Raw genomic sequence first — 27,151 nt, 5'->3', positions numbered from 1 at the left:
GTTTCGTGTCTTAGGCCATCAATGTGTACTTGCATTTACGAGTCATTAAATCATGTTTAATTTGGAGTTCTCTGTGCACGCTCTTTGAGGTGGTGACCATAGACCGCCATTATATGACTGACCGACAAGAACGGTTTGACCTAAAAATATAAAATACTGTGGAAACAAAGACACTTGCATCTTGGATGCCCTTGAGGTAAGCTAAACATACCAAAAAATTATTTCAAAGTGAACAATCCCTTTAAGTAATAACTGGCCATTTATTGACCATAATATGAACTTGCATATTTCAGAGCATCATTTTCATTGTTTATTGCACACTGGCTTTAAAAAGGAAAATATTTGTATGTACTATGTTTATATATATATATATATATATATATATATATATATGCACAATATATCTGCCCGCATATTGGCCAAAATATGTTCACTTTTAATGTTGTTATCGGCCCGATTTAAAAAAAAGGGCCGATAAATAATGTATTATTTCCTTCTGCTGAGACGCTTCAGGTGCACATTCTTCACCATTATGGTTTTGAATGACTTGAAATATGATTAGAATCACTTCAAAACAGGAAAATACTGCAGTTAAGTGTGTCATATAGGCTATAAATTATATTGAGAACATTATAATTGTGTGTTTGGGACATGTCTTTTAATGGTGAGACTTTTGTTTTTGTTATCAGGCTCTAAAGAATTATATAAAAATTTGGGACAGATTTGTCAGTTATCAGCTCAAGGATACTGTATGTCTTCAGTAAACCTGGACGGAGAGTAGAAATATGCATGTGCTCTACTCACACTTTGAATTAAACCAGTCCAGCGCTCTTGTTAATTACAAACGTGTTCCTTTGATGATGCTTTTGGGAAACGTGCCGTAGACATGAAGAACGACTGGCATGCTGCCTGGGAAACTCTTTTGTCTGCGGTTAAAAGTGTGTTCGGTTTTGGTTCAATTTAATCCCTGAATAATATCCAATGTCTTTACCACAGAATATGGCAACAGAGCAGGTCGATCAAAAACCCAGAAGCGCCTTCAGTATTCACAGCAAAGCTGAAAAGCCCAGTTGAAACGCTGATGGATCCGTGTGCCGCTCTCTCACGCTGTGACTGATGAACACGGTATGGGCTCTTTTCTCTGCTCTCAGGAAAGGGGTCCGTTCCGCTCAGCTGAACACTCAGACACTTGTGCACTGCAAATGTACAGTGGGATTGACCCACGCTCTCAGAGGAGCCGCTCTACGCCTTTTTTCTTCTCAGAAATGTAGCTTTCCTGAAGCAGCGGCACTATTTTTGGTGCTTTCCAGTGTAGTTTTGTGTTTGCTGTGATTTATGTGATTTTTTTTTTTTTTTTTCAAGTGTGGTTGTAATTTAAAAGGTCGTATCGTGGAGAGCAGTATTTATTTGTGCTCGATTATACTCAAACATTCACAACACCGGCTGCAAAGGCCATTTACGGAAACTGAGGTCAAAGCAGCACATGATGCTTGTGTTGAGAGGCGCTCTGAATCCCTGACGTTATCATTTCAATTTAATTCCATTGATCAGGTCAATTCACCTTTATTTATAAAGTGCTTTATACAATACAGATTGTTTCAAAGCAGCTTTACAGTAATAAAGAGGAATATAACAGATTCAATGATGGAATTCAATTCTTCTGTAAAGCAGCTGCAAAAAGACATTAGTGTCATAATTTAGTGTTGATTCAGTTCCATTCAATAACTCTGTAAAGTTCATTCATTGTGAAACGAGTTCAGCTTTAAGCAGCAGTAGAAAGACAATATTGTCATTATTCACTTTGAGTCGGTTCAGTGTTGATTCAGTTCAGTAACAGTGTTAATTATGAAATCAGATTTAATTCACAAAAGATTTCTATTTTCGATAATCAATAAACAAAGCAGTGGGGCGATCGAGACTCTGGGTTTATGAGCTATACTCGGATCAGCCACCGGGGGCGATCGAGAACAAAGCAGTACCTCATTTACCCAGAGTCTCGAACGCCTCCGGTGGCTGGTCCCAGTATATCTCATAAACCCAGAGTCTCGATCGCCCCCAGTGGCTGGTCCCAGTATACCTCATGAACCCAGAGTTTTGATCGCCCCCAGTGGCTGGTCCCAGTATATCTCATAAACCCAGAGTCTCGATCGCCCCCAGTGGCTGGTTCCAGTATACCTCATGAACCCAGAGTTTTGATCGCCCCCAGTGGCTGGTCCCAGTATATCTCATAAACCCAGAGTCTCGATCGCCCCCAGTGGCTGGTCCCAGTATACCTCATGAACCCAGAGTTTCGATCGCCCCCAGTGGCTGGTCCCAGTATAGCTCATAAACCCAGAGTCTCGATCGCCCCAGTGGCTGGTCCCAGTATAGCTCATAAACCCAGAGTCTCGATCGCCCCCAGTGGCTGGTCCCAGTATAGCTCAAAGCTTTCATGACTGACCGTTGGACATATGATGTATTTAGTTTTAATTTTAATTCATTATTTGTTTTAATTCAATTGTATGAACTAACATCTCATAAACATGCTTTCACTTGATTATTATTATTTTTTCAAATAACCTGTAATTGTTCATGTAAGACATTTTGCCTTAGAACCTTTATGGCATAAAGTGTTCTTCAAAATGTAGTCAAGAACCCTAGAGTTTTTTCAAGAGATGTTTTCAAATCATTCTACCACTTGATTTGTTAGTCATATAAGGATATTTCTGCATTGATGATTCTCGCTGTCGGGGCCAAATGCTTTAATTCAGCAACTACAGAAAACCAGGGTGAATATATCAGCACACAAGTGGAAAATCAAAGCCGCATCTTGGTGAAGTTAACTATGATTCGAATGCGCCACAATTTGAATAGATGAGATCTCCAGATACCAAATCTCTTTCGTTGTGAAGTGGAGCTCCACTTACAGTGCAGATATCATGTTGTTCTGTCAGAGATTTCCCCGAGGAGAGACAGAGAGAGAGAGATACAGTCCCTAGATCCAGGCTGACACCATCATTTAGCGTCTCTCCTCAGGACTGACCTTCATCTGGGGGAGAAGACTTTGTGAATCTGGCGGTCCATGATCCTGTGCGGGACGGAGCGAGTTCCTGACAAACACTCTCAAGTATCCAGTTAGCTCAAAGGGGAAATGTTAATAATAACTCATAACTTGTTATGATTAAGTATGAATATTTTGGTCAGTTAATTATTGTAAATTAATATTACAATCAATTAATCAGTTTAGATTATTCATTTATTCTAAGAAAAGTGTATCTTTCATGGCCACAGAAAAATAATTCTTTCTTGGCGTGTACAGCGCTTTGAGCATGTGACAAGAAAACAACCAAAAAAAAAAAAAATCTGAAGTTGAATGTTGAAAAATGATGTAAAATGCCATTCACAGAAAGACAATGACAAAATTGATACATTGAAAAAGTCTATTCCAGAAAAGATCCTTGGCCTGCACGGTCTTGTAAACAACACTGACCTTTAACAGATCTGAGGGAAAGCATGTCCTGAAAATGTCATTTTAGCTTCATGAAACTATAGTCTGCTTTGATTGGTAAAAATCGTTTCAACGGTCAGTTCTGCGAGCTGATGGATGTAAAACGTGATTTGCCATGACAGGCCTGTTCGTTTCGGCTGACTGCAGGATGTCTTACTGTAACGCTGGGCTTTCCATTTACGGTAACATGAGGCCGTTCTGGGTTGTGCTAGTTGTATTTACAGCGGGAAGAGGAAGGCTTGAACATTGTGCTGTTTATTCACACTGTAATCGGCCCACTCTGTAACTGCTGAAGTGTCTCCCGAGGGTCTCTAAATGGGATTTTTGTAGCTCTGTATTATTGTCCTCAGTGGAGCTGTTGTTTTTTAATTTAATCAGCGCTGAAAAGGAACCCAATAGGGGTGAATGAGGGGGAAATACAGCCAGAGCAAGAGCTTCAGGAATATATGAAGGAGAAAACGACTAAACCTGAAGGGAATACCAAAATCTCGCTCTCCCTCTCTTTTGCTTTTTCCCAGCATGCCGTATCCAGCTAATCTCTGAGGTTGGAATGGTTGTCAGTTTAAGCCGTTGGAGTTTCAATCTTTTCTCATGCCTGGTTTTAATCCTGCCATCATATCTGCATGATAATTAATTCATTTCCTCACTTTTACCTAATAATCGCTGCATATTTTACTAGAGATATTAAAATGTATCAAAATTATGTGATTTTTTTTTTTTTTATGCTTTTAAAAAATCTGTCATTCAGGTCAGAAATATTGAGAAAACAAGTTTATTTGTCTGAACCCACTGTGGTAGATACTATTTTGAAACTTTACTCAAAGCCAGTATAGTTTTTACTGTATTAATTATGCATTGCAATGCACCTTGTAATGAATTGTATGGTGAATAATAATAATTGTAACCACAGTTATAATCCCATAATATACTTATCCAGTCATTGCTGCACCTTTTGAAAGTGTAACGCATTAAAAATCGTAACAAACAACCAATTTTAGGTGCAGAAAGGAATCTGCAAATATTATAATGCATTGTAACTTTATAAACATATATAATGCATTATAAGGCGCATAATGAATGCCTTTGTAATCATGACTTGTTGTCATATGTGATTTTGCTTATCAAGTAAATGCATCTTGATTAAGTGTGTTCAGATGCTGAATAGGGTTGGGGATCGTTTGAATTTGAACGATTCTGATTCCGATTCCTTGTTTCGATTCCGGTTCCTAACGATTCTCGATTCCGATTCTTTTAAGAGGCAGGGTCAAAAAAGTTTAGCTAACCTTGCTAACCAACGGCCTTTCTGAAGGAAATACTCCTTCTGTAAAAATACTCCTTTTGTCACAAATTTTGCATTTTGCCGAGATTTCGTTATTTTTAGAAAAGTAAAGCCACACTTTGGATCGCCGACGTAAGGTACTCATGTTCGACTCGCGTGGTTATGCCAACACTTCCGGTAGACGCTTCTTCGTTGGTGTTGTTCAGCGGTTTCTTCTTCCGCTCGCCGGACTGTGAATATCGAAACTAGGAATCGAAATTTTAACTTTTGAACGATTCCGGGAAAAACTAAAAGTTAGTATCGGTTCCAATCGATACTCGATTCTCGATACCCAAGCCTAATGCTGAACATACAATACTGAGGAAGAAAATCTTTTCAAATTCACAGTCAAAATGCCTCCAAACTAAGCTTGAGAATCAAGGTCTTAAGCATGCATTCACTCTTCAAAAGGACTTTTTAATCAGAAAACAGTTTCTTTAAGCAGTCTGGAAAGTCACTATAAACAAATGATTCAGCTCTTCACCTCTGGATCTGAAGGAATGTCGCTGCTCTTATTTTTGCTCTGGTTCCTGCACAGTGGTAACGTTAACATGGCGTCCATGTTCTCAGTCTGTTTACGCCAGATTCTGACTCTACCATCTGAATGTCTCAACAGAAATCGAGACTCATCAGACCAGGCATTTTTCCAGTCTTCAACTGTCCAATTTTGGTGAGCTCTTGCAAATTGTCGCCTCTTTTTCCTATTTGTAGTGGAGATGAGTGGTAATCATCTTCTGCTGATATACTTTGACCCTTCACAGTTTGAGGCGTACAGAATCAGAGGTCACGGGCCGCCACATTGCAGAAAAGTGGAGCGTAATAGTTTTGATCTTCTCGGAATGTATCACTGCAGGCCGTGTCCCATTTCTTTGGTCACTCAGGACAGAATGAGCGTGTTAGGGATTCATCATAGGACAAGAGACAGAAATAAGAGGCTCTAAATAACTATTTTCCTCTGTTTGAACCCTGCACTCTTAGCGTCTCTCCACCACACACTGCTTTAGGAAGGAAGGTGATGTGATTCTGGGCCAAAGGAGAATAATTTTTCCTCTTCCTGTTGTTCACGTTCAAGTTTATTCAGTTTAGTCTCCATCTCATATATTAAAAGCAAAACCAACTTTAGTGTGTAATGTTGCTGTTTGAGCATAAAAAAAAAGTTCTTATCTATATCAGTGTCAGTGTTTCTGAACTCCCTGAAACGCCTCAATTGTAGTCTTGAGTTTCTTCCGGGAACGAACACGTCACAATATTCCTCATTAAAATAATTACACTCTTAGAAGAAAAGGTTCTATATAGAATCTTAAAAGGTTCTATCAGCGCTACGTATTTGGAACTCCAAAATGGTTCTATATAGAACCATTTTTTGGTAAAAGGTTCTATACACTCTTAAAAAAGGGTTCCTCTGGGTTCTATATAGAACCCTGGGGTTCCATACTTGGCCAATAGAACCTTTTACCAAAAAAAAAGGTTCTATATAGAACCATTTTGGAGTTCCATATATGAAGCGGGGGATGGAACCATTTCTGGTTCTAAATAGAACCATTTCTTCTAAGAGTGTAATAAGCAGAATAAAGGGGCGGGGCCTGGTTGAGTTAGTAGTGTGTTGAAACTGGCGGTTATGGAAATGGGCGGGACATTTCCCCAAACACACTCGAAGCGCTTGACCAATCACAACACACTGATCCAGCCGACCAATCAGAGCACAGTGTGCTTTTCAGAAGGAGGGGCTTCATAGAGACAGGAACTGAACAGGGGTGCGTTTCCCGAAAGCATCGTTAGCCAACTATGGTCGCAAGTTCCGTCGTTATCAGCACAGTTCAACGAGTCGGTGTTTCCCGAAACAGTCGTTCCAACGAACATTCGCAAACAGCATCGGTTTGAACGACAGCTCTCGACCTGTGGTTAGAGGCATCGTTTCTATATTACATGACATTTGGACGTAATAAATTGTTATCTTGAGCAAAATAAGCAAGCTGACGTTCAGTACAACCAGTGCCTTTTATTTAGAATACATACAAATGTAATTTACGTCTTTTAGTTTGTCAAAAGATTTAAAGTACCGATTTTGAAGAGTGCGCATGTGCGAACGTGCTCTGCTATGTAAGAACGAGCCAAATATTGAGTCCGGTAATAAAGCAAAATAACTGAGAATAATTAGAAATAGTCCTTAATTTAGATATAAAAATTAAAAGTAGTTTCATTAAAAGTAGCTATTACTCCACCACGTGCGAAACCAACGTGGTTGAACGATACTTTGCGACAGTGGGTTTCGGGAAACAGTCGCGACTAGCTAGTTGATTTCTCTAACGATGAATCGTACTATGGCAGTGAAGCTGCGAACTACATTGTTGTACGGGAAACTCACCCCGGAGCGTTACTGACAGACTGGGAAGAGAGGAGCTGCAACAATGGAGAATATGAAAAAAATTATGTTTTTGAACATTTAAACCTGAAAACCTGTTCTAGTTGAGCCAAAAAAAACAAAATCAAGACTTTGTAAAAGACACATCAGGTGATAAATAGGCTGTAGGCAGCTGAATGTGTTGCTTTAATCCATGAAACCAGTGAATGTCTCAGCATCCGCTGCAGAACGATGCTCTCAGACGGTGACAGCGCTTCGGGAACACACAGATACCGGTTACACAAACTACAGGTGAGAAAGAGAACGAGTCACTCGATGGTCAGACGCGGATGGAGTTTATCCGCTGAGACGTTTAGTGCAGTTCACAGAGAGTTCGGCCTATTGTTCGGGGGTTTTAGGAGAGTGTTTGTGTTTACTGGGTGAAATGAATGAGAACAGAGATTAATAAACATGTCCTCTTTTGTATGAAGTAACAATGATTCAGCACATCAAAAGGACGCCGTGTATGTGAATGGCATGTTTGTGCAGTTGTTGTTCTACAGTAAATGCAAGACCCTCTGCAACCCTCATCAGTATGTGCGTCTCGCTGTCTTTCTCTCTCAATGCTAATACGAGACGCTTGCCGCATTGTGCTCGAATGGCTGGTCTGAACCTCCGTACGAGAGGTGAGGATCTCCAGGGATCTCGCCATTGCAAGCGTTATTGTGATCTCTCTCATGTTTTGTGATGTGCTTTTGGTATGCAGTTTGGGTGTGCGATTCTCGGCTCAGATATTTAAATGCCGTAGTGCTGCAAACCGAAGTGAATTTGACTGGGCCGAGCATTCAGTTCAGCGCAATGCCAAATTATGTTCTTACTCTGGATTTTTGAGACTTGAAAATAGTCTTGTTTTCTGAAAAATGTATCAAAATGAATTGAGTTTATGAGAAACTCACTTAAGTTTGAAACATTTTTCAGAAAAGCTTAAATCTTAAATCATTTTAGTAAAGAATGTTTTGATATTTGTCCTGGAAAACAAGACAAAATAATGAGAAAGAAAAGCTTTTTTTAAAGATGTTATTTTTATTGCAATTTGCATACAGATCAAATAAGTGTCTTTGTCTTGCATATTTAAGTTTTACAAAAAAAATGTGAGCCAGTGTTTAGACAGCGTTGAGACAGTGTATGGACTTTTTCCAGATCCAACCTTTGTCAGAAGAACCCAATAACTTATAATGACTAATAAATATAATGAAACTCACATTTTTTCCACATTCTGTTTTGAAATATTTGTTGTTATTTTTAATTATAGCTTTTGCAATTGAAATAATGCAGTTAAATGCAATAAGAATACATAAATAAAAATACAATAACTTAAATTCTAATAAAAAATGTGTGTGTGTGTGTATATATATATATTATTTTTTTTATTTTGTATCGCTATATTACTTTTATATTAAACATATAATTTAGCAGATCTCTTAATAATTAGTAAAAATAAAAATAGTAAAAATAAAAATATTTGTTGTACTGCACATCATAATGTTGTGATGCCTAAATTCACTTGTAAAATGAAAAAAAGTTTTTAGTGTTTTTTTACTATATATATAGATTTTTAATTTAGATACAATTGCGTAAATAATTTACATTTTGTTTAGACAAAGTAGTTTAAATTTTTATATTAGACATTTATTGGTTATCGCCATAAAACAATGTTTGGCTATTAAAAGAGTTTTATGCATCCCTACTAAAAATACACCTAAGCTACTAACTAAAAGTGTCCATTTTTAACACCATTTTTTTTAATCTATTTGTTTCAGTAATGGGTAGAATATATTAATAATTGACATTTTTCTTGACTGCTATCTTCGATTCATTTTTCTGGCAAAGTCGGCTTTTTGAGTGGCCAATGCTCTAGTTAGTCAGCTCACGGTTTTGTAAGAGAACTGTTGTGTGAAATTTGTGTAAAGTGATTCAATGCTCTCATGGTATTAAAGTTTCTGCTTTAGAAATCAGGAGCTCTTCTGTAAAGATCAAACTTTGAGATTTTCTCAGCGTTCATCTCGATCTGATCTTTTAATCCTGCTTTCTGGCCTTTCCAGTGTTGATCCGTGTCTCCATTTGCCTCCTCGCTCTCACTCATGGTGTTGCTATTGGAAATGCATGGCTTCAGACTGTAAATGAGCGCTGTGGTCTGATAACTGTGGCAGTTTAATCAGGTACTCTATTGGAAACGGCATCGCTGTGACAACTCTGTCAGTGTGGCGATGCTTGTTAAAGACCCTGTCTCACCCAGAGAAACACCCGGAAAAAGCCAACAGACAGATCCTGCACCCTGCACAAATTGAGCCATTTTGTTACATGTACCGTGATACCCCATAAGGGTTTTTCTGGCGAGATATTTTTCACACAGCCACCTTTTTTTCCAATGCTAAAGATAAAACCTGTTTTCACGATTACTTCCAGGGGAGCGAGTAGAACATTGCTTACTGCTGAAGACACTTCCCAGATAGCAAACTGACATTGAATCAACGTGGAAACAACTTTGTTTTGCTCATCGAATTAACGTTGAACCAACATCAGACGCGCCATTCTTCAAAACTAACGGAAAATCAACTTGAAATCAACGTTGTTTCAACGTTAGGAAAGCAAACCAATTGCTTCGATTTTCAGTTAGCTTTGAAGAATGCCGCGTCTGATGTTGGTTCAACGTTAATTCGATGAGTAAAACAATGCCAGATCAACGTTGTTTCTATGTCTTGAGAGACGTCGTTTCCACGTTGATTCAATGTCAGTTTGCTGTCTGGGTGAGCTTAGCATACATAATTAATTTTATTAAAGACCCCCTGTGGAGAAAATCAAGTTTTTAATGTTGTTTATATTCTATGTGGTGGTTTTTAAAATGCTTTAAGACCACCCATGTGCAAATTCATCAGTCAACACCAATGCTGTGTATTTTCTCAGTTTAGACTGTATCTCTCAACTCAAATGTTTTCCGCTAAATATCCAAAACAGAAGCAAATGTGTTAATTGTTGACATGCTGGGTATTTTGACTTCAGACTTTGGCACATCTGAGGCTTTGTTTACACGGAAACGATTCTGAAGAGAAAACGCAAAAGTGGCGTTGCGTCATCTTTTTTTATTCTGCGTTTAGACGAGCGTTTTGTGTGGGAAATCCGTGTGCAAATGGAGACGCAAAAGTGTGTGAAATTCAATGTATTATGCACTTCAGGTGGCTAGGAGTGCATACAACAACACCAAGTCCACGCGCCTGCATACAACTTTCACCGTCAAGCAGACTTTTGCGTTTTTACCGTTTACACGGGAACGCGGCAGTGGAGCGTTTTTAAGACTTCCACTCTGGAGGGTGGTTTCACTTTTTTGCGTTTTTGAGCCCCAAAAACGCCGTAGCCGTGTAAACGAAAGGCACATCCGATCAAATATTTTTACGTTTTCACCTGCGATCGTTCTCGTGTAAACAGGGCCTGAGGATGGAACACGAGAACGCTCGCGGGTGAAAACGTAAAAATATTTTACGCAAAAAAGTGAAACCACCCTCCAGAGTGGAAATCTTTAAAACGCCCCACCGCCGCGTTCCCGTGTAGACGGTAAAAACGCAAAGGTCTGCAAGGTTGTATGCAGGTGCGCGGGCTTGTGTTGTTGTAGTATGCACTCTTAGCCACCTGGAGTGCATACTACAGTGAATTTCATAGACTTTTGCGTCACCATCTGCACGCGGATTTCACACCCAAAACGCTCGTCTAAACGCAGAATAAAAAGTGATAACGCAACGCCAATTTTGCGTTTCCTCTTCAGAATCGTTTCCGTGTAAACATAGCCTAAGACGGTTGTTGAAATCTCTTCAGAAAATCTTGTTGACACTTGGGTGTTTTATTTAGGAAATTTAGTCTTTCAAATATAGAACAAATGATCAATTTCGGCCAAAATCTTCATATCAGTGCATCACTTAGTTATAGAGGCATGATTGAAAGTTTAATGAGAAATGTTAGAGTCCATATTGAGATCTCTGACTCGGTTGACTGACAGATTTAGGAATCTCAGCACAGTTTGAGACATTGAGATCTCTTCTGATGACTGTACTTCAGAAAAGTCTCTCACATTTCCATTTAATTGCATTGACACCTATGAGAAAATATTGAGATTTTAAAGAGATCTCATTTGTGATTTCTCCATCGCCGGCTGTGTTGTATTGTGCGAGTTATTATGCCTCTTCCACACACCCCAAGCATTATGTATGAGTTTCTGGAGAGCAGGGCGCTAAGCAGCCATTAGCTCCTGGATGAACCCACTGAGTCGCAGCGCTTCTTTCTATGACTCTAAATAAACTGAACTTCCCACTGGAATCATCACGGGTGTGGATGACAGGCTGGAAATGGGATTTTGCTAGCGAGCAGATGAATCTCTAAATGGGAAGGCAGGAGGGATATTTGGCCATTTACCCCATAAAGATTTCATTTGACAACCTTTCAGCCTCCATCCACTGCAATATCTGTGTGTGTGTGTGTGTGTGTGTGTTACTGAGTAAATCACATGTCAATCTAGCTTGTTAGTCTGGTTTGGTGTCTACTGTGGGTCTTCCAGGTAGAGAACACCTACATGAAACTTTCATGTGTGGGCGAGTGTGAATTAGACGGTGCCACAGACCAGTCAACGAATCTGTGACGGCAAAATGAATATCACTGGAAATGGTGAAAATATATTCCCACATTTATTCCCCAGATGGTGCGATTTTTCATTCAGAGCAAAACACAGCTTGTCGCAAATAATGTGTCTCTGGACGGGCAGAATATTGACAGTCTTTTGTCTTTTTTGAATGTGATTTAGTCTGTTTGATAATGCGTGTTTTGACTAGTGCTGAGATTCGATGTTTTTGCTCTGCTTATTCAGATGGGATTTGTATTTCACAGATTTGTGATTTAAATTTCATCTGAATTAAACACATCTGTATGTTGTTGTTTTTTACACAGTCTCTGTCAAAGAGCAAATGATTTGTTTCCTGCTCTCTGAGCAATCGAATCCCATCTAAATATGAAACTCTGGGTTTGCCGAGTTAAATTTTTAATGAACTGGAGAGATGTTTGGCATATTTTTTTAAATATCTGCATTGGCCAATAAGTTTTTCTGTTTGGCCGATGTATCAGAAGCGGGACTTTTATTTTGTAATTTCATCTTCATTAGTTTATGCCGGTCTCTGTTTAGCAGTCCTGTCTAATATGTTTTATCGGCTAATATATCGGTTATCGGCTTTCAAATCTAAAGAAATATCGGTTTTGGCAAAATTTTCATATCAGTGCATTCCAAATTATAGAGGTATAAATGAGTAAAAGTTTAACAATATGAATGCCTGTGATTGTGGAATATTACTTTTTAATGAACTGGAGATAGTAGAATGTTTGGCATTTTTTTTAAATATCGGTATTAGCTGATAAGCTTTTCTGTTTGGCCGATGTATCGGAAGCGGGACTTTTATTTGGTCTTATTTCATCTTCGCTAGTTTACGCCGGTCTCTGTTTAACAGTCCAATCTAACATTTATCGGCCAATGTATCGGTTATCGGCTTTCAAATATTAAGAAAAATCGGTTTTGGACAAAATTTTCATATCAGTGCATTCCAAATTAGAGGTATAAATGAATAAAAGTTTAACATTATGAATGCCTGTGATTGTGGAATATTATTTTTTAATGAACTGGAGGTAGTAGAATGTTTGGCATTTTTTTAAATATCGGTATTGGCCGATAAGTTTTTCTGTTTGGCCGATGTATCAGAAGCGGGACTTTTATTTTGTAATTTCATCTTCATTAGTTTATGCCGGTCTCTGTTTAACAGTCCAATCTAACGTTTATCGGCCAATGTATCGGTTATCGGCTTTCAAATATTAAGAAATATCGGTTTTGGACAAAATTTTCATATCAGTGCATTCCTAATTATAGAGGTATAAATGAATAAAAGTTGAACAATATGAATGCCTGTGATTGTGGAATATAATTTTTTAATGAACTGGAGATAATAGAATTTTTGCCATTTTTAAAAATATCGGTGTTAGCCAATACGTTTTTCTGTTTGGCCGACGTGTCGGAAGCAGGACTTTTATTTTGTCTTATTTCATCTTCGTTAGTTTACGCCGGTCTCTGTTTAACAGTCCCATAATGTTTATCAGCCAATATATTGGTTATCAGCTTTCAAATATAAAGAAATATCGGTATGTGCCAAAAGTGTTGTATCAGTGCATCCCTAATTATAGAGGTAAAAATAAATGAAAGTTTAATTATATAAATGTCTGTGATTTGTGTAATATTATTTTGTTATGTGGAGGTAGTGGCATGTTTGGCATTTTTATAATATGGGCATTCTGATGTGTCGGAAGCAGGACTTTGTCTTTATATTATTAATAATAAAGGACTAACTCTACTTTCTCATTTACCATCAGCATATATATCGTGTAAACAAATCTTTGAATATCTAATAAATGTTTAATTTCACAAACTTTGTTGAATCCAGCTGTGTTTACTGTCGGTCAGTTCGTGTGAATTGAATGTAGACAGCAAGAGATGACGCACGATCACCAAACATCAAACTCTTCATGCTGTGTTGTATATAATTGCCCAATATGTCATATTCGTGCCATTTTCACTCTGTGCTGTATATGTAAAACTAATTTTATTCCAGACATAACCACACATTATTTTTCAAACGTCAGCATCTTGCTGTGTATACTTACTGTGCATTATGCAAGTATATAACCCGACGCATTAAACTCATTATCAAAAATGTTCTGCTGATCTGATTTAAAGGACAACCCCAGCGCAAAATGAACCTTTGGTCTAATTACACACCTAGTCGACTGGTCTCTGAGATTTGTTTTCATGATAATCGAATGTAAAGAGTTTGATCTCTAAAAACCGTTTAGCATATACGCTAGTATATAGGCATGGAGTAATGAAAATTAAAAATCGCTAGTTAATACCACTAACAAGGCTCAAAATAGCCCCACACTAACACAGTAACATAATGAGGGTCCCTACATGCAAAACGAAGCATTGAGAACTTTGTAACTATTGAGAACTTTCGACAAGTCAAACTTGTTATTAGACCATAGGTTGATTTTGTGCCGGAGTTCTCCTTTTAGAGAGGCAGAATCTTCTTGGGTTGTAAAACAGTCCATGTTGTTGTTGTTGTTTTCTGGACTCAGCGTATAGCGTGGCACTAAAATAAGCCTGTGACCCTGTGACATCAGTTCCTCTCAGCGTTTTCTTCTGCTCATATTGCTGTTCGTGCCCGCAGAGAATGTGCTCATGAATAATTCAGTGGTCCTTCACAAGGGGCCTCAAATTGGGTCTTTCTTAGAGGCGAGACTGGCGAACCTTGACGGAGAATGTTGTAAAATTTTCATTTTGTATATTTGTTTCCTAACATACAGTGAAATGCATTGGACATTCTGTTATGATTATGATGTGAGCTTGTATTGCCTCCTCTATGATGTCATAGTTGTGTCGCAGTGTGGGTGGAGGGAGAGATGGCGAGAGATAAAGATAGAGAGAGATGTAAAGGGAATGAAACGGTCACTGGCAGCTGTGTGTGCAGACGCCAGTAGGAGTGAGCATGAAAAACAAGCCTGTGTGTTCACTGACATGACATTGTTGTGCAAGATTGAATCCCTCCACAGAATATGACACCAAACATTTCAACTACTCCTGCTGTTTGAGTGACTCCTGTGGTAGATACTGCTGCCAAAAACATCTTTCTTTATTGAACGGCCATTCAAAGATACAGCAAGTGTGATTTAGAGAGGAAAAAAATGCAAAAAAATGCACAAAAAAAAAAAAAAAAAAAAAAATATATATATATATATATATATATATATATATATATATATACTGTATAGCCTATATATATGTGTGTGTGTGTATATATATATTTTTTTGCATTTTTTTTACATTTTTTTCCATTTATATATTGTTCCATTTATGTATTATTTATATATTAGCATTTATATATATATATTTATATATATATATATATATATATATATATATATTATAATCATATATTATATTTTAAATTTAATTATAGTTTTTGTTTGTTTAATTATTTATAGTTCTATATTTCGTCCCCTTGGAATTATAAGGTTCTGAACAGTTTTGAGATATTGAGCTTCAAAGTTTTTGCATTCCATATAGGAAAATGTGTATGGGGAACAAGTTTCTTTCAAACATAAAAATAACAGGGACCCTTAATGTACAAAACACATCACAGAATGTAAATAAATTGTCACAGAATAAGAATATGTGAATAACTCAATTTTGACAAAAATGTCAGATAGAACCTTATAATTCCAAGGGGACGATTTATAGTTCTATGTCCATCCATCCATCCATCCTGATACATTGTAAATGATAGTGAATGCTGAGTTTGCATTGGACCATTATACATTAGTGTGGTCTGGCTTTCTTTGTGAATAACATTGTGTACAAAATATCCAGCTCTGAATAAAAGCGAATGGCTGATGAAATAAAGGTTAACACTGATTCAAACTTTATCGCATTTTTTTTTCTATTTCTTTTTGGCGACGAGAGTAATTGATCAACCCCAGGATTAAAATCATCATATTCGGACATGGACGGGGAGATCTCCATTCCCTTTCATTAGATTTGAGTGAGCTGTTCGTACTCGCTTTGTTTATTGAATCTGCCGCTGAATTCATTTGGTTCAGACCTTGGTGCAATAAAACCCAAATTATATCGCTGAGGGCAATGTTTTAAGGATATTTAATCCTTTAATAAATGTTCGGTGACTCAGGAAGCTTTACCTGAACCCATTTGTGTGCTTCTCAGCAGTGGAGAATCTTTAATAGACAGACATTCATTAAATCCTGTAATGTTTAGACTGAATCTTGAGTAATAGCGGCGTTTGCTGAAACAGCATCACTATTGCTCATATTTAAGATGTAAATAAATTCATGACTCTAATTATTTGTGCTGTGAATCGTGTGGCGTGTTGAAGGGAACAACTATTAGTTTATCTTAACAAAAAACAGTGTTTGGCTTTTTGAAACACCACACAATGCAAAGACTGAACGTTTAGTCAATCATTAGTCTCTCGATTGTGGTATTATATGCAGGCTAATTATCTGTGAAGATTAATTTCATCCTCTTGAGCTGCTTAAACCCTGAATGTGTTCATTTTGGAGGAATATGAAGGTTCTGATGTGAATGTTTAACTGTGCTTTCAGAATGACACACACCGCAGTGAGGATTTGTCCGAATGTGAGGAGCGCTCCGGACCGTCCGTTCAGTCGAACGCAATGATGAGCATGTAAACACCCGACCGAGGTAAGGAGACTCCTATTAAAGTGGTTCTCAACTGGGTTTTGCACAGATTGGACAGCTGTGATGTTTCATTCGCTTGTTTCATTAAGATTTATACAAAATGTTTTATTAAGCTCTAGTTTTACTAGTATTTACTAGTATTCAATTCAATTTAATGGAATTTTACTATGCAATTTAAACTGAAAAACTGGAAAAAATCAGAAATATAGTATTATTGAAATGTATAATTTGTAGTAATAATTTGTTGAATTTAGTGTTTAAATAAAATACATTATTGTTTATTAAAGTTGTTTAAAATATTGTTTACCTAATATTTATATTACTTATATATAATAATTTATAACGCTATTTATTAAAAAAAACATTTAATGTATTTTTATTTAAATTAGTATTTAATTAAAATCAAATATTGTTAAAATATATTCCTTAAAATATTTATATATATTTATTTACAGATAATTAGCCAGAATGTAATACCATAATATTATCATTGAAATGTATTATAAAAATAAATGATTATTAATTAAAATATATTTTTTAATTAAGTTGTATCTATAATATGTTATATTATATATTTATAATTCTTAAATATTTATAAAAAAAAAACATATTAGTATTGAAATGTATTATTTGTACTTTAAATTGATTGAAATTTTTGTCCTTGGCTTTATTAATTTTCACTAAGGTAGCCAACGACTAAAGATGTGTGAAGGGTTTTCACCTTCCTTTTAAAAGTTGGTAATCCTGCTTATGTCATTTGAAGTATCCATGATAGTTGCATTTTGTTATTTTCCCATCATGTTTGGTTTCCGACACCAGTTGAGAACTGCTGTTTTCCAGCATGCTGCGTTTGCTGAAACGCCTTTGAACACAAGCATTGTGCCTTTGCTGTTTTTTCATTGTTCACTTTCCCAGCGCAGTGGCCTTGGTTGTGCTGATTTGCTGCATGTGTAATGTACTTCAGAACGGGAAGATCAAGTCTGTGCTCTCGCAGTCTTGTTCAATCAATAATGAAACGAGGTCTTGTCTGAATTGTCTAGCACCCTCTCAGACTTGTCTTTTAGCTCAAATCTTGACTGGAAATGGCGAATCAGAGTTGGCTTGTGCATGCATGAGATTTTGAGGCTCTGAACTCTCCTAAAGGAAAGGCAGACTTTTTGTTGTCGAAAAGATAAATGACTCCCTATCGGAGCGCTGGTGGTCTATAAACGAATTCATCTGTACAATGTCCCCTAACCGCGACAACGTGCACGTAGGCAACATGGTCAACAAAAGCCAATTTGATTTAACCTTCATGACATGCTCATTTTTTCTAGTTGATCCTGTAGTGTTCTTGAGATTGAGCGAGTGGCCCCTGGGGGCCGGTGTTGTATATGAAGAGTCAAACATGGAGATTTGTGTGCAGATTGATGGGCTGCCTGCCAATTGTTCATCAGCCGGCTGTACGCGCCACAGATTTATGAAGTCGTAATGCCGATGAGTGACCTCCACTGAGGAAAAAACCTCTGCTGCATTTTCATCACTTTGATGGGCGCTGCATCTTTACCTTTGCCAATAACTTTTAGACGGACGATCCATCCAAAACTAGAACTTTACCGGATACGTGTTGAATTGTGCGGTCGTTTTGGGAGACGACCATAAGATATTTATTCCTGTGATGGTCAAGCTGAATATATAAAATCGTCAAGCATGGGAGAATGGCCGCTTGTAGTTTATGCATAACAATACCATGATATTGGCTCCAAAACTGGTACATTTGACATTACAGATCCTTTCTACATGATCCTTTTTTTTTTATATGTGTGTTCAGATATTCATACAACACAATTCTTCTGGGGGCCATGACAGTTTTGTGAAAATGATCAAAAACGCTGGCGGTGGCAGGCAACTTAAAAAAAAAAAAAAAAAAACGCTGAAGGGGAAAGAGTTAATAATGTTCTCAAAACATTAGTACAAGTTTTTTTTTACCTTTATTTGGATGTTCATCTAACGTTTTTTAAATGTTGCACTCGTTACTTTTGAATGTTCTCTGAATATTCCGAAATTATGTTTGCACGATGATAAATGGAATGTTCCGTTTTTAAATCATTCTAAAAAGACGACGAACTAAACATTCAAAGAAAATTGAAAAATAATGTTTTTTTTTATAACTTAGCAATATATTTTTGTTAGGTGTGTGTTTTTCCAGTAAGCTTTTTCTTTTAAAAATGTATGATAAATCAACTAAATCAGTTCAGAGATGTGCATCTGCATGACGCATTAAACAGTTTAATAGCTTTAATAGCAGTGATCTTCTCTGAGATCCCATCACACCTGAACACACTCACAGCAGAAACACATTAAAAGCAAGGGAATCTAAATCTACAGACTTTTATTAGAAATTTAGTGTCAGTGTTTGTTGGATTTTTACAGAATCATTGTTGCCTATAGTGGCAGTGGTGTGGGCGGGTTATGTCATATCCAGCCAGGTCTCAGTGCTGGACAGAAACAGTGTGACTGACTGGTATTATAGGATGTCATCGTGTCCTCTGTGCTTCGTCCTCGGGCTAAATGATTCAGCAACTTCACATGAGAATGACAAAGATTACCAGCGCATGCTTGCGTTCAGCAGAATCACACACATTAGTGTTTGACTGTCAGAGAACACATGACTGGGAGAGTTATTGTGCTTTAACTTTTGTTTAGACATTGTCAATACTGGATCGATCAAACTCCTACACAGTTCACGGGATCATAGATTAATTCCAGTAGTTTATCTGTCTGTGATTGTTCCAGAGGAGGATTGCTCACACCTCTCTCGTTCTGTTTAGTATGGACAGTATGTGGTGTTTTTTTTTTTTTGAGATGTACAGTAAAATGTAGATAAAGACTGAGGTCTCACTATGGAACGTAATCTTCTCTATGAGTCACCCTCATGTTGCTCTTGTTTATGTCAGAGGACATACAAATCGAGAGCGATGCTGGGAGGCTCGAACGCTAGCATGAATTTATCATTTGTTTTTAAAGATTTTTAGATTAAATGAAGAAATTATGAGCCTTACTCGCTAGTGCATAGATAGATAGATAGATGGATGGATGGATGTAGGGATGGATGGATGGATGGATGGTTGTAGGGATGGATGGATGGATGGATGGTTGTAGGGATGGATGGATGGATGGATGGTTGTAGGGATGGATGGATGGATGGATGATGATTGATGTTGGGATGGATGGATGATGATTGATGTTGGGATGGATGGATGATGATTGATGTTGGGATGGATGGTTGATGTTGGGATGGATGAATGGATGTAGGGATGGATGGATGGATGGATGGTTGTAGGGATGGATGGATGATGATTGATGTTGGGATGGATGGATGATTGTTGGGATGGATGTAGGGATGGATGAATGGATGTAGGGATGGATGAATGGATGTAGGGATGGATGGATGTAGGGATGGATGGATGATGGATTGATGTAGGGATGGATGGATAGATGGATAATGGATGGATGTAGGGATGGATGGATGGTTGGATGGATGGATGGATGATGGATGGATGTAGGGATGGATGGATGGTTGGATGGATGGATGGATGATGGTTTGATGTAGGGATGGATGATGGATTGATGTAGGGATGGATGGATGGATGTATGGATGGATGGATGGATGATGATTGATGTTGGATTGATGGATGATGGATTGATGTAGGGATGGATGGATGGATGGATGGATGGATGGATGGATGGATGGATGGATGGATGGATGATGGATTGATGTTGGGATGGATGGATGTATGGATGGATGGATGGATGATGATTGACATTGGATTGATGGATGATGGATTGATGTAGGGATGGATGGATGGATGGTTGGATGGATGGATGATGGATTGATGTAGGGATGGATGGATGGATGATGATTGATGTTGGATTGATGAATGATGGATTGATGTAGGGATGGATGGATGGATGGATGGATGGATGGATGATGATTGATGTTGGATTGATGGATGATGGATTGATGTAGGGATGGATGGATGATGATTGATGTTGGATTGATGGATGAATGTAGGGATGGATGGATGATGATTGATGGGATGGATGATGGATTGATGTAGGGATGGATGGATGGATGAATGTAGGGATGGATGATGATTGATGGGATGGATGGTGGATGGATGTAGGGATGGATGGATGGATTGATGTAGGGATGGATGGATGAATAGATGTAGGGATGAATGGATGAATCGATGGATTGGTGTAGTAGGGATGGATGGATGATGGATGAATGCATATACGGATGGATGTAGGGATGAATGAATGTAGAGATGGATGGATGGATTGGTTCAAACTAATCTTTATAAAAGGTTGGGCATTAGTGAGAAGGCATCTGTCAATAACATAAATGTGTACATGAGTGTGTGTGTGTGTGTGTGTGTGTGTGGGAGAAATGTCCATAAATATCCACAATCCACACTCCGACCTCGGTTTGGCTCTCCTGCTTTTGTTGCAGTAAGCGTGGAGTGAAGACTCGCTCCATAAGAAACATCCCGTATCAGAACGTCTCTCCCTCCAGCTTCAGAAGAGAAGCAGTGACATTCACACGCGCTCGTGAGTCTCTGAAGCGTCCCGCTCATGAATATGGATGCGGCCGTCCTGTGATTGGCTGAGCTGTGCCTGAATGACAACCTCTGACAGATCCACACTTTATGCTATATTAAAGATCCCTGGATTCATAAGACGTGACCGCCATTAGATATGAAGAGCGCAGTGGGGTTTGATGTGGGCTGAACAAAGTGTAGTTTTCATAGTATGGGTGCTAGGACTAATTAGTTAGTATTAGTTAATGCATTAGCTGGCATGAAGTAACAATGAACAATACTTTATTTATATTGATAAAGTATTTGTTGACCTTTTTTAATGTTAGTTACAAAAAATGTTCTTATTAGTTAGTTACCAATGTTACCAGATACATCTTTTGATCTTAAAGTTGTAATATTTACATGCATTATTCACTTTTCATTTCCAATGTGTGAACAGCTTGTAATGAAACTTTAAAAAAACGAGTCCTTCCTTTACTTTCCATGAAAGCATGTGGACTGATGCAAAGATCTCTGTGATCAGATACGGTTTTCTTTATTTATATACAGTAAAATAGCAGAGCAATATGCAAATATGCAATATGCAAAGCAGCTTTACAGTGAAAACAGGGAAACGAAGGTTTCTGAATTCTACATATAGCCTCTTTATTGTATTAGTGCACTGGAAAAATTTGGTGTAGACACACATTTTTCAGACAGATCATGTTAACTGCATGATAATAACCTTAACAAATGTTGTCGTATCAATACACACAACTGATGCACTTCCACAGTCTTTAGGAACCTCACAGACGTGTCTAACAAGCTTTCCTCGTCTAACTGGCTTTCTAAGTTACCGGTGCTTAACATCGGGGAATCGATATTAAACTGATCTGTCTTTTCAGACGCTGTTTGTGCTGGAATGGCATTGACAAGCTAGCGGTTCACATAAATGCTTGTCTAAGAAGTCAGGTTTGCATTCATCTATTATTCATAAACACTCAATACAGCAGCACAAGCACCAGAATAGACCCTGTGTCATTCACATCAAAATACTTCAACATTATTAATAATAAGAACCATTAATAATAATTACCTCTTTGTCTGCCAGTGGCTGTGTGTGTGCACTTTTTAGGAAACATGTTACGACATGAATGGAAAAATATGTTTATTATTTTTGTAAAAGACTACAGCTTTACTGTGAGTGTGTTGCGTATTCTGAATCTTTAGCAGTGGCAGGATGGAGATGCAAATGAGGATTGTGATTGGAGGAGATGGGTCACATGACCTGAATCTCAGTCAGGACAGGTAGCTCTGTTTTTTTTTGCTCCTTTAATGAACATAATGTGATTTTTCCATCATTTTAAGTCATCTTAGTGTGTGTGTCTAGCCTACTACCCAGCTCTCGTCAGTCACATTGATGTATTGTTGTGCAGGTGGAGATGGATGCGCTCGATGATATGTAACCGAGACATGAGCAATATTCATGCATGATGTAAACTCATTGACATATCACTTGGCTGCAGTTGTGTTTTAGTCAGCTGTCCACTGCCAAATAATCTACCCGAGGGAAACCTTCACTTCCTGTAGCCTTGCCTCCTCAGTTCTGATTGGATAAGAGCATTGCTATTTTTTTTTATTGTCATTTTTTAAGATCAGGCTTGTAATGCAAATTCCTTCGGCTTTAGTTGCGTGTTGAAGCATGATCGTTTCATGTTGCTCTGCAACACTTCTGTTGATGTTTTATATATTTTCTTTTTTTCCAACAAAGACTTCAAAGAATATGCCATTATGAACATATTTATTTTTTTTAAAAAACAATCAAAAAAATTAAATAAACGGCAATAATACTAGGCTTTTGTGTGTGCATTCGTGCGTATTTCTATATAGGTAAAGCTAAATATAGCCTAACTTAGACAAAAATCCTGACGTGTTTTGTTGCAATAAAACCCAACAAGTTAAGCTAACTTGTTTCATTTGAGGAAACCGATTGCCTCAATTAATTTAAGTTTATAAAAAAAACAATAGTTATGAGTACTCTGAACTTATTTTATTTGAGTTCACTAAAACAATAATATTTCTTTAAACACAAGTAAAACTGTTTTTTTTTTCTGTTGTAAAAGCCCCTATGTGGACAGGTGTACTATTACACTTTAAACAATGCATCTGGTTCGTCCAATGTAGTGTTGTTTTTGGCGGCCTGTTTTAATTTTAGTTTTAGTCTAGTCTTTGTGTCAAGCTGACATTTAGTTTTTATTAGTTTTAGTCACGTTCATGCTCTTTTTAGTCTAGTCTAGTTTTAGTCGACGAAAACCGATGACATTTTAGTCTAGTTTTAGTCGACGAAAAACATAGTCTAGTTTTAGTCAATGAAAATTGTTTTAGTGTCTTTTTAATAGGCAATTCTATTTAACCCAGTCAATATGCAAGTAGCCTGCCTAGTATAGACGAAACCAAAATTTTCTTTCTTATATTATTGTTGCCTTATAGACTCAAGAATACATCCATTCAATGTTATTGTTATGTACATATTAAATAAATAAAAAATAAATAGAAACAGTGTAGAAATGTCATAACCCATTCAGTTTTCAAGCCACACAAGTTTTAGTGTTCTTTAAGTGCAGTGAATATTACTGGTAGGTTTTACAGTGTGGAAATTAAATAGATACAATTTATTGTTATTTTTATTACTAGTAATAATAATATAGTCTAGAAAATGTTTGTCATTTTAATATCTGGACATTACACTTTAAAAACATATTGTTGGTTAAAAATGTTGCCTTGAAATTTTAAGCTCATTGCAAAAGTTGAGTTAATATAATGAAGGAGATTGATTTAATAATCAGAAACTCAAAATATTATGTTATCTGAACTACATAAATTATTTAAGTTGATTGACAAAAGAAAAAATGTTGTGATTACAAATCATGAAAATATATTTTTTAACTTTGGTGACAAAATTGATTGATTGATTAGTAAATAATAAATCTCTGCATATATCAGCTGACTGAGTTTTTTTTGTCTGTATTTGTTCGTGTTGTGTGTTGTTTGGTCGGCTGTTGTTCCTCACAGCTGAAGCTCTCTCTCTCTCTCTCTCTCTCTCTGAGACAAAGCGCTTGTAAACCTGAACCCCGCACGGCCTCATGAATAATTCATGACATGCTAAAGCACTCTTTAAATCTTTGCGGCCATTCTCGCAGTGTCATCAGCACATTCATGTGTGTGTGTGTGTGTGTGTTTGTCTCGTACACGCATCTCTGCTCTCTCACGGCCCTCGTGTGGATAGAATTCAAATGAGGTCTCCTTCATTCACTCCATGTTTCTGTAACACCAGCGAATGAATCTCGAGCTCTCGTCCATCATGTGTGCTACGGACGGGACGGTCACTCTGTCTCCCTCTTTAAACCTTTCACAGACATATGACCCATTCATTTATGAATTATCATTTATAACGAGCGATTTCTCTTTGTTGCTCCATCAGTTCGTAATGAATCAGGCAAACGAGCCAGAAGTGACCTCGGACGTCTTCCCTGCGGCAGCGTTTGTTAATGGCTGTTTAATATCAATAGGATCCTAATAATTAATAAGACAAGCTAAGTGCAATATACACAATATATATTTAAGATTAACTGAGATATTCACACACTGTATGTTGGTGATTAACTTATGATTAAATTATGCATTTTTTGTATTAGTGTTTATATAATATTAATCTATTTAAAAATGTATGAGTGAGCTCTCTGAAGCGGTATTGACTGAGCGGCACTGTTTTTTTCTTTGTGATGGTCTGGGAAAATATTGAAGTATAAAATATTCATCCCATGGTCCCTTTAATAGTAAGTGTTCATTTATTCTTGCTATTACATGTGGCCAGTGTGAGATATGAATTGTTTTTAATGAACCTTATTTATGTGATTGGCACCAGACTCGGGCCTCTTTGTGCACTTCTGGTGCTCAGCTGTTTAATTACCCAGAATGCACTGTTCTGCGTCAGGCTGCAGGCTGCATTTCAAAAGATTTGTTTCCTTCTCCTGCATAAATATGGACAAAAATGAATGCAGTTTCTGCACTGACCTGAAGATGTTTATGAATCTGACGTGCCACAGTAACTGCACTGGAGATCTCAGAAATATCCATGTTTTTTCTATGATGCAAGATATTAATTTCACATCATTTGCATTATTAATTGAACTTAATCCTTCTCAGGTCACTGTCATCTGCAGTTTTGAATTGATTCCTGCAGCAGATGTTTTAATCTAAACTCTTGTTTCGTCAGAGTGCGTGAAGCGTCTGAAGAGTTATTTTCTGCTTTCTAGACTATTGAGAGGCAGTTTTGTTCGCTGAAAACATCAAAGAACTTTAGATGAGCATGAGTTTATTAATAATAAATAAGTATTTTCAGCAAATCTGTAATTTTCCATTGCTGTTTTTAACATCTGCATCATGTTTGCATTTCACTTTGTCACTAGCCATAATTCTTACCTTGAATTCATAAAATAATGTGAGAATCTGAGAATTGAACAGATCTTGATGGAGAGAGGAATCATGTGTTTGTGACATGAATCTTCTGATTTAAAGGAGTCGTTCACTTTAAAAAAAACTTTTGCGGATAATTTACTCACCCCCATGTCATCCAAGATGTCCATGTCTTTCTTTCTTCAGTCGAAAAAAAATTAAGGTTTTTGATAAACATTCCAGGATTTTCTCCATATAATGGACTTCAATGGGGTCCAAACGGTTCAAGGTCCAAATGGGAGTTTCAGTGCAGCTTCAAAGGGCTTTAAACGACACCAGACGATGAATAAGGGCCGGTTCACATATCGCGTCTTTTGCGCGCTCAAGTTCGTTATTTCAAATGTAGGCGCGCGGTATGCGCGCTCATAATGGAAGCGACGCGGTCGCGGTGTGACGCGGTCGCGGTGCGACGCGCTCGTTTTTTCCAGGCGCGTCCGCGCCGCTTCGAGATAAAAACATCTCAACTTTTCAGAATGCCGCAAGCGCACCGTAGGTCACGTGCCACGAACCAACCAATCAGCTTCCTCGTCATTTTTGTTACCTCTTCCTTGTCCACTCTGAAATAGGCTTTGAACCTCCCATTGTCCAGGCGGAGTTCCTGAATCAGCTGGTGAAATTCCCCATGGTTCTTGCGTTTTTGTAGTATGGGGTGCACCCAAACACTGCGGCGATTTTTTTTTTTACTTTTATGATTAAATAAATCTTGTAACAGAGTTACAGCAAGGGTTTTTCGGTGGTGGAAATCCATTGCTGAAATTTCCTTCATGTAATGGAGAGCGCAGCTGATGGTTGCTTAGCAACGACAGACGCCTCCGGAGTGCAACCGCCCTAGCGCTTCTGTGGAAAATGGAGAAAGCGTGCGCCTAGCGTTTTCTACGCGTTTTTAGGCGCGATATGTGAACGGCCCCTTAGGGTCTTACCTAGCGAAACGAGCGCCCATTTCAAAAATAAATAAAAAAGTTAAAGTTTTATAAGCACAAATGCTCGCCTTGCTCTCTTCTGTGATGAGCATTCGTAACTCTCCCGTTCGAACTCGTTCATCAAAATGAACGAATCTTTTTTCGAGTCATGACTCGAAGGGTCCTAGATAAGGCCCTTATTCATCACTCTCATTTGGACCTTGAACCGTTTGTCATAGACGATTCTTCCGATTTTGACCAAAATTGGCTCTATTCATCTTCAGACCATTCTGGCAAAATGTTATTAAAAGACTTTTGATAAACCCATCATTTCTTTGATAACGCGCAAATAAGTTTGGATGAAGAGCACGCCAATATCAGTATCTCTGCAATATCTCCGTAACGCTTTAACAGATTCAGACGAATCTTGGTACATGCAATCACACGCATGACCGGCGATATTTCAATTGAATTTTCAAGCAAAATTGTTGCGGTATTTATTTGTTGTGGTTTGTAGGTACGTGGTCTTCAGAGAATTTAAAAATATTATTTTCTTACACTGCATGTCCTGAGTACTGTACTTTACACCAAACATTAAGTTGCAAGGATATTTCCTGTTGTAATCACAGCAAGACATTTCATTATTTGAGGCCTGGATGATATTTGACAGTGAAATGCGA

The 27,151-nt window shown here is 37.7% G+C and overlaps 1 protein-coding gene across 2 annotated transcripts in view; it reads left to right on the top strand.

The window, feature by feature from the left end:
- dlgap4a (DLG associated protein 4a) overlaps positions 1-27,151 on the top strand; it is a 148,544-nt gene that overhangs the window by 30,128 nt on the left and 91,265 nt on the right. For both annotated transcript variants that reach the window (XM_089124466.1, XM_039652552.2), the window contains one exon: positions 16,399-16,498. The gene's annotated coding sequence lies outside the window, so the exon portion shown is untranslated. The remainder of the gene's footprint in view (positions 1-16,398; positions 16,499-27,151) is intronic.

This window comes from Pimephales promelas, chromosome 20, assembly GCF_988280905.1.
Source record: "Pimephales promelas chromosome 20, fPimPro1.hap1.1, whole genome shotgun sequence".
Lineage (NCBI taxonomy): Eukaryota > Metazoa > Chordata > Actinopteri > Cypriniformes > Leuciscidae > Pimephales > Pimephales promelas.
Note: the sequence above shows the minus strand (reverse complement) of the source record. Positions and strands in the feature narration are given on the sequence as shown.